Source organism: Schistocerca gregaria, unplaced genomic scaffold, assembly GCF_023897955.1.
Source record: "Schistocerca gregaria isolate iqSchGreg1 unplaced genomic scaffold, iqSchGreg1.2 ptg000483l, whole genome shotgun sequence".
In the NCBI taxonomy this organism is placed as follows: domain Eukaryota; kingdom Metazoa; phylum Arthropoda; class Insecta; order Orthoptera; family Acrididae; genus Schistocerca; species Schistocerca gregaria.
The window spans coordinates 1,247,501-1,255,000 of record NW_026061892.1 but is presented as its reverse complement, the minus strand read 5'-3'; the positions used below and the strand labels follow the sequence as shown (position 1 = coordinate 1,255,000).

The 7,500-nt window shown below is 56.5% G+C and overlaps 2 non-coding genes and 1 pseudogene across 2 annotated transcripts; all 3 read left to right on the top strand.

Annotated features, from left to right (window-relative positions):
- The first annotated feature begins 2,540 nt into the window (after positions 1–2,540).
- LOC126313507 (small subunit ribosomal RNA) lies at positions 2,541–4,433 on the top strand. Its single transcript, XR_007555194.1, has one exon. It is a non-coding gene; the product is annotated as a small subunit ribosomal RNA (ribosomal RNA).
- Positions 4,434–4,798: 365 nt separating this feature from the next.
- Positions 4,799–4,953, top strand: LOC126313543 (5.8S ribosomal RNA). The gene has a single exon (XR_007555226.1). It is a non-coding gene; the product is annotated as a 5.8S ribosomal RNA (ribosomal RNA).
- Positions 4,954–5,141: 188 nt separating this feature from the next.
- The window catches only part of LOC126313600 (large subunit ribosomal RNA), a 4,785-nt pseudogene continuing 2,426 nt past the window's right edge, over positions 5,142–7,500 (top strand).

Below are 7,500 nucleotides of genomic sequence, written 5' to 3'. Positions count from 1 at the left end.
ACATTATCCCTTAACCTAACTCAAGTTGTCCCTTAACCTAACTCAAGTTGTCCCTTAACCTAACTCAAGTTGTCCCTTAACCTAACTCAAGTTGTCCCTTAACCTAACTCAAGTTGTCCCTTAACCTAACTCAAGTTGTCCCTTAACCTAACTCAAGTTGTCCCTTAACCTAACTCAAGTTGTCCCTTAACCTAACTCACGTTGTCCCTTAACCTAACTCACGTTGTCCCTTAACCTAACTCACGTTGTCCCTTAACCTAACTCACGTTGTCCCTTAACCTAACCCACGTTGTCCCTTAACCTAACCCACGTTGTCCCTTAACCTAACCCACGTTGTCCCTTAACCTAACCCACGTTGTCCCTTAACCTAACCCACGTTGTCCCTTAACCTAACCCACGTTGTCCCTTAACCTAACCCACGTTGTCCCTTAACCTAACCCACGTTGTCCCTTAACCTAACCCACGTTGTCCCTTAACCTAACCCACGTTGTCCCTTAACCTAACCCACGTTGTCCCTTAACCTAACCCACGTTGTCCCTTAACCTAACCCACGTTGTCCCTTAACCTAACCCACGTTGTCCCTTAACCTAACCCACGTTGTCCCTTAACCTAACCCACGTTGTCCCTTAACCTAACCCACGTTGTCCCTTAACCTAACCCACGTTGTCCCTTAACCTAACCCACGTTGTCCCTTAACCTAACCCACGTTGTCCCTTAACCTAACCCACGTTGTCCCTTTGCCTAACATAGTTCACTGCTCGGAATCTCTGGTGTCGTTGTTATCCTCATGTAGATGTCTTGCGAGTGTTGCTTACTTTCCACATATTCCCGCTATCCACTGTCAATTGTACTGCAATAGGACTATATCGCCCCCCCCCTCCCTCTGTCCCCCTCTTTGTGTCTCTGTCCTCTCAAGCTGGTCGGTCTGGCGTTTGAGTGTTAAATGAGCCTCGCAGCTGTTCAGTTGCATTCAGATGTCGACGCCCTCAGTGTACGTCGTGGTATGGTCTGTGTCCATTGTCCGCTGATGTCGTACGCGTAACCCACACACTGTACCGATCATCGGTCGTTACGTACAGAGTGAAGTAGTGTGATACGTGTGACCGTACGCTGGCTGTGCCCAACGGTGTCGAATCTCAATTTCCATATGTTGTGCTCGATGCTACTTGTCTCGTCTCCCAATAACAGCTAGGTTGCACTGTGGTACGCCGTAGAGGCGTGTGGGAGGAACGTACGAACGCATTGTATGTCACCCTGGGTCGCTGGGGGTGGTGGTGCGGTGAGTCAGGTCAGGTCAGCGTGAGCCGTCTGATGTAGTGACGCGTGTATTCCGACTTTGTCGTATTGCCTCACACAAAGTGCTACCCTGGTGGACCGCGTTCCATATCTGGGACATGCCGCAGATGCCGGTTGACAGTGGATCGCGGAAGGGACATCGCATACGTGCGCGGGCCACCTTCCACGTGTTCTCTTCTGCACATGTCGCAGTGTGTATGTGGTCTGATGTAGCGTGTCGTGACACATGACATCCTGGCATGCAAGAATTGTTGAATTCGCAAATGTAGGTGGACATCTACGTTTACTGCCCAAGATACGCAAATGAACTGGAAATCCGTTGTTGAGCGGTTGTTCACGCTGGAGGTGAATCTGTGATGGCGACGATCGGTACAGCTATTAACCGGTTGTTTCAGCGGTACCCGCCACATCCACACACGTGACTAGGCCCATGTGGGTATGAAGCGATACGCGGCGGTGGCTTGGTGGGACTGTTCCCGGCCGGTGAAGGGGGGCCGCCCGGCGTGTTGGCCGCGCGCTGCGTGGGCGCACGCGCAACAGGCGGCTGGTGGGGGGCGCCGAGTGGCAGGAGCGCCAGCCGACGGGCCCGGCAGGCGGCGCAGCTACGCTGCGGCGCACCCTGCACGCGGCGCCTGGCGGCCAAAGTTGGTTCAGCCGAGCCCGGTGCGAAGCGCGGTGGACATCTGCAGTGTGCTGGTCTGATTGAGGACTGTGTGCGTTGAGGATGCGCCGCCGCCTGGCACTCGGCGCCGCGACGCCGTCTGCTGCTCGGTCGCCCCAGCGGTTCTCGCAGGTGGTTTGTATCGCAGTTGTGCGGACGTGTTGGCGCGTGCGCTGTGCTGGGAGAGTTCGCTTCTGCACCCAAGTGGGGCTTTGCCCTTGTGTGGCGCTGGCGTTGGAGCTGCCGGTCACCATAGGTGGCGCGTGTTGTCTCCCGCCGGCAATGCCACGACAGCACGCTCCCGGGCCTCTGTCGGCAGCGGCAAGCTCAGTTGGGAGCAAGGGTGTTCTCACTAAAACCGTCTACTCGCCTAACTCCGGGCGATTGCGCCTCTCTCGAAACCGACCAAGTACCTAGGACGGCGCTGCGCGCCGCCGGGACCTGAGAGGGTTTCGAGGTGTATCGTGCAGGGGAGCTCGGCCTCCTCCTGTTTGCAGAATAATTGAGCGGACGCTTGCGTGTTCGCGCGGGCCCCCGGGACACACTCCCGGGCGGCCGGCTGCTCAGCTCTAGTTGACGCAGCTCCCTGGTTGATCCTGCCAGTAGTCATATGCTTGTCTCAAAGATTAAGCCATGCATGTCTCAGTACAAGCCGCATTAAGGTGAAACCGCGAATGGCTCATTAAATCAGTTATGGTTCCTTAGATCGTACCCACGTTACTTGGATAACTGTGGTAATTCTAGAGCTAATACATGCAAACAGAGTCCCGACCAGAGATGGAAGGGACGCTTTTATTAGATCAAAACCAATCGGATTGGCTTGTCTGGTCCGTTTGCCTTGGTGACTCTGAATAACTTTGGGCTGATCGCACGGTCCTCGTACCGGCGACGCATCTTTCAAATGTCTGCCTTATCAACTGTCGATGGTAGGTTCTGCGCCTACCATGGTTGTAACGGGTAACGGGGAATCAGGGTTCGATTCCGGAGAGGGAGCCTGAGAAACGGCTACCACATCCAAGGAAGGCAGCAGGCGCGCAAATTACTCACTCCCGGCACGGGGAGGTAGTGACGAAAAATAACGATACGGGCCTCATCCGAGGCCCCGTAATCGGAATGAGTGCACTTTAAATCCTTTAACGAGTATCTATTGGAGGGCAAGTCTGGTGCCAGCAGCCGCGGTAATTCCAGCTCCAATAGCGTATATTAAAGTTGTTGCGGTTAAAAAGCTCGTAGTTGGATTTGTGTCCCACGCTGTTGGTTCACCGCCCGTCGGTGTTTAACTGGCATGTATCGTGGGACGTCCTGCCGGTGGGGCGAGCCGAAGGGGTGCTTTCGCGTCCCGAGGCGGACCCCGTTTAAATCCTACCAGGGTGCTCTTTGTTGAGTGTCTCGGTGGGCCGGCACGTTTACTTTGAACAAATTAGAGTGCTTAAAGCAGGCAAGCCCGCCTGAATACTGTGTGCATGGAATAATGGAATAGGACCTCGGTTCTATTTTGTTGGTTTTCGGAACCCGAGGTAATGATTAATAGGGACAGGCGGGGGCATTCGTATTGCGACGTTAGAGGTGAAATTCTTGGATCGTCGCAAGACGAACAGAAGCGAAAGCATTTGCCAAGTATGTTTTCATTGATCAAGAACGAAAGTTAGAGGTTCGAAGGCGATCAGATACCGCCCTAGTTCTAACCATAAACGATGCCAGCCAGCGATCCGCCGCAGTTCCTCCGATGACTCGGCGGGCAGCCTCCGGGAAACCAAAGCTTTTGGGTTCCGGGGGAAGTATGGTTGCAAAGCTGAAACTTAAAGGAATTGACGGAAGGGCACCACCAGGAGTGGAGCCTGCGGCTTAATTTGACTCAACACGGGAAACCTCACCAGGCCCGGACACCGGAATGATTGACAGATTGATAGCTCTTTCTTGATTCGGTGGGTGGTGGTGCATGGCCGTTCTTAGTTGGTGGAGCGATTTGTCTGGTTAATTCCGATAACGAACGAGACTCTAGCCTGCTAACTAGTCGCGTGACATCCTTCGTGCTGTCAGCGATTACTTTTCTTCTTAGAGGGACAGGCGGCTTCTAGCCGCACGAGATTGAGCAATAACAGGTCTGTGATGCCCTTAGATGTTCTGGGCCGCACGCGCGCTACACTGAAGGAATCAGCGTGTCTTCCTAGGCCGAAAGGTCGGGGTAACCCGCTGAACCTCCTTCGTGCTAGGGATTGGGGCTTGCAATTGTTCCCCATGAACGAGGAATTCCCAGTAAGCGCGAGTCATAAGCTCGCGTTGATTACGTCCCTGCCCTTTGTACACACCGCCCGTCGCTACTACCGATTGAATGATTTAGTGAGGTCTTCGGACTGGTACGCGGCATCGACTCTGTCGTTGCCGATGCTACCGGAAAGATGACCAAACTTGATCATTTAGAGGAAGTAAAAGTCGTAACAAGGTTTCCGTAGGTGAACCTGCGGAAGGATCATTACCGACTAGACTGCATGTCTTTCGATGTGCGTGTCGTGTCGCGCAACACGCTACCTGTACGGCAGTGGCCGTGCGCCGCGTGCGGAACCACGCGTGCCTCTCAAAACTAGCGGAAGTGTTGTTGTTGTTGTGTGGTACGAGCGCTGAAGCTCTGGAGCGGCTGGCCTGCGGTACCTGGCGCCTGGCGCCGGTTTTGAATGACGTTCGCCCGAGTGCCTGTCCGCTCCGGTGTGGAGCCGTACGACGCCCATCGGCTGTGAGGCCGTTGGACACAAAAAAAATAGTGGAACAGGGGCCGTCAGACGCCTCAGTCCCGCAAATGCTACTGTCTTGAAAGAGACAGTGGGAGACTGAAAAGGAAAAGATCACCCAGGACGGTGGATCACTCGGCTCGTGGGTCGATGAAGAACGCAGCAAATTGCGCGTCGACATGTGAACTGCAGGACACATGAACATCGACGTTTCGAACGCACATTGCGGTCCATGGATTCCGTTCCCGGGCCACGTCTGGCTGAGGGTCGGCTACGTATACTGAAGCGCGCGGCGTTTGTCCCGCTTCGGAGACGTGGGAGTGTCGTGGTCGCCTGTGTGGCCGGCCGCGTCTCCTTAAACGTGCGATGCGCGCCCGTCGCCTGGCGGTTCGCATACCGGTACTTTCTCGGTAGCGTGCACAGCCGGCTGGCGGTGTGGCGTGCGACACCTCGTACAACGACCTCAGAGCAGGCGAGACTACCCGCTGAATTTAAGCATATTACTAAGCGGAGGAAAAGAAACTAACAAGGATTCCCCCAGTAGCGGCGAGCGAACAGGGAAGAGTCCAGCACCGAACCCCGCAGGCTGCCGCCTGTCGTGGCATGTGGTGTTTGGGAGGGTCCACTACCCCGACGCCTCGCGCCGAGCCCAAGTCCAACTTGAATGAGGCCACGGCCCGTAGAGGGTGCCAGGCCCGTAGCGGCCGGTGCGAGCGTCGGCGGGACCTCTCCTTCGAGTCGGGTTGCTTGAGAGTGCAGCTCCAAGTGGGTGGTAAACTCCATCTGAGACTAAATATGACCACGAGACCGATAGCGAACAAGTACCGTGAGGGAAAGTTGAAAAGAAGTTTGAAGAGAGAGTTCAAAAGTACGTGAAACCGTTCTGGGGTAAACGTGAGAAGTCCGAAAGGTCGAACGGGTGAGATTCACGCCCATCCGGCCACTGGCCCTCGGCAGATGGGGCCGGCCGCCCGCGCGGAGCAATCCGCGGCGGGGTCGTGTCCGGTTGCCTTTCCACTCGCCGCGGGGTGGGGCCGTTCCGGTGTGCGGTGGGCCGCGCTTCTCCCCTAGTAGGACGTCGCGACCCGCTGGGTGCCGGCCTACGGCCCGGGTGCGCAGCCTGTCCTTCCGCGGGCCTCGGTTCGCGTCTGTTGGGCAGAGCCCCGGTGTCCTGGCTGGCTGCTCGGCGGTATATCTGGAGGAGTCGATTCGCCCCTTTGGGCGCTCGGGCTCCCGGCAAGCGCGCGCGGTTCTTCCCGGATGACGGACCTACCTGGCCCGGCCCCGGACCCGCGCCGCTGTTGGCTCGGGATGCTCTCGGGCGGAATAATCGCTCCCGTCAGCGGCGCTTCAGCTTTGGACAATTTCACGACCCGTCTTGAAACACGGACCAAGGAGTCTAACATGTGCGCGAGTCATTGGGCTGTACGAAACCTAAAGGCGTAATGAAAGTGAAGGTCTCGCCTTGCGCGGGCCGAGGGAGGATGGGGCTTCCCCGCCCTTCACGGGGCGGCGGCCTCCGCACTCCCGGGGCGTCTCGTCCTCATTGCGAGGTGAGGCGCACCTAGAGCGTACACGTTGGGACCCGAAAGATGGTGAACTATGCCTGGCCAGGACGAAGTCAGGGGAAACCCTGATGGAGGTCCGTAGCGATTCTGACGTGCAAATCGATCGTCGGAGCTGGGTATAGGGGCGAAAGACTAATCGAACCATCTAGTAGCTGGTTCCCTCCGAAGTTTCCCTCAGGATAGCTGGTGCTCGTACGAGTCTCATCCGGTAAAGCGAATGATTAGAGGCCTTGGGGCCGAAACGACCTCAACCTATTCTCAAACTTTAAATGGGTGAGATCTCCGGCTTGCTTGATATGCTGAAGCCGCGAGCAAACGACTCGGATCGGAGTGCCAAGTGGGCCACTTTTGGTAAGCAGAACTGGCGCTGTGGGATGAACCAAACGCCGAGTTAAGGCGCCCGAATCGACGCTCATGGGAAACCATGAAAGGCGTTGGTTGCTTAAGACAGCAGGACGGTGGCCATGGAAGTCGGAATCCGCTAAGGAGTGTGTAACAACTCACCTGCCGAAGCAACTAGCCCTGAAAATGGATGGCGCTGAAGCGTCGTGCCTATACTCGGCCGTCAGTCTGGCAGTCATGGCCGGTCCTCGCGGCCGGCCGCGAAGCCCTGACGAGTAGGAGGGTCGCGGCGGTGGGCGCAGAAGGGTCTGGGCGTGAGCCTGCCTGGAGCCGCCGTCGGTGCAGATCTTGGTGGTAGTAGCAAATACTCCAGCGAGGCCCTGGAGGGCTGACGCGGAGAAGGGTTTCGTGTGAACAGCCGTTGCACACGAGTCAGTCGATCCTAAGCCCTAGGAGAAATCCGATGTTGATGGGGGGCCGTCATAGCATGATGCACTTTGTGCTGGCCCCCGTTGGGCGAAAGGGAATCCGGTTCCTATTCCGGAACCCGGCAGCGGAACCGATATAAGTCGGGCCCCTCTTTTAGAGATGCTCGTCGGGGTAACCCAAAAGGACCCGGAGACGCCGTCGGGAGATCGGGGAAGAGTTTTCTTTTCTGCATGAGCGTTCGAGTTCCCTGGAATCCTCTAGCAGGGAGATAGGGTTTGGAACGCGAAGAGCACCGCAGTTGCGGCGGTGTCCCGATCTTCCCCTCGGACCTTGAAAATCCGGGAGAGGGCCACGTGGAGGTGTCGCGCCGGTTCGTACCCATATCCGCAGCAGGTCTCCAAGGTGAAGAGCCTCTAGTCGATAGAATAATGTAGGTAAGGGAAGTCGGCAAATTGGATCCGTAACTTCGGGATAAGGA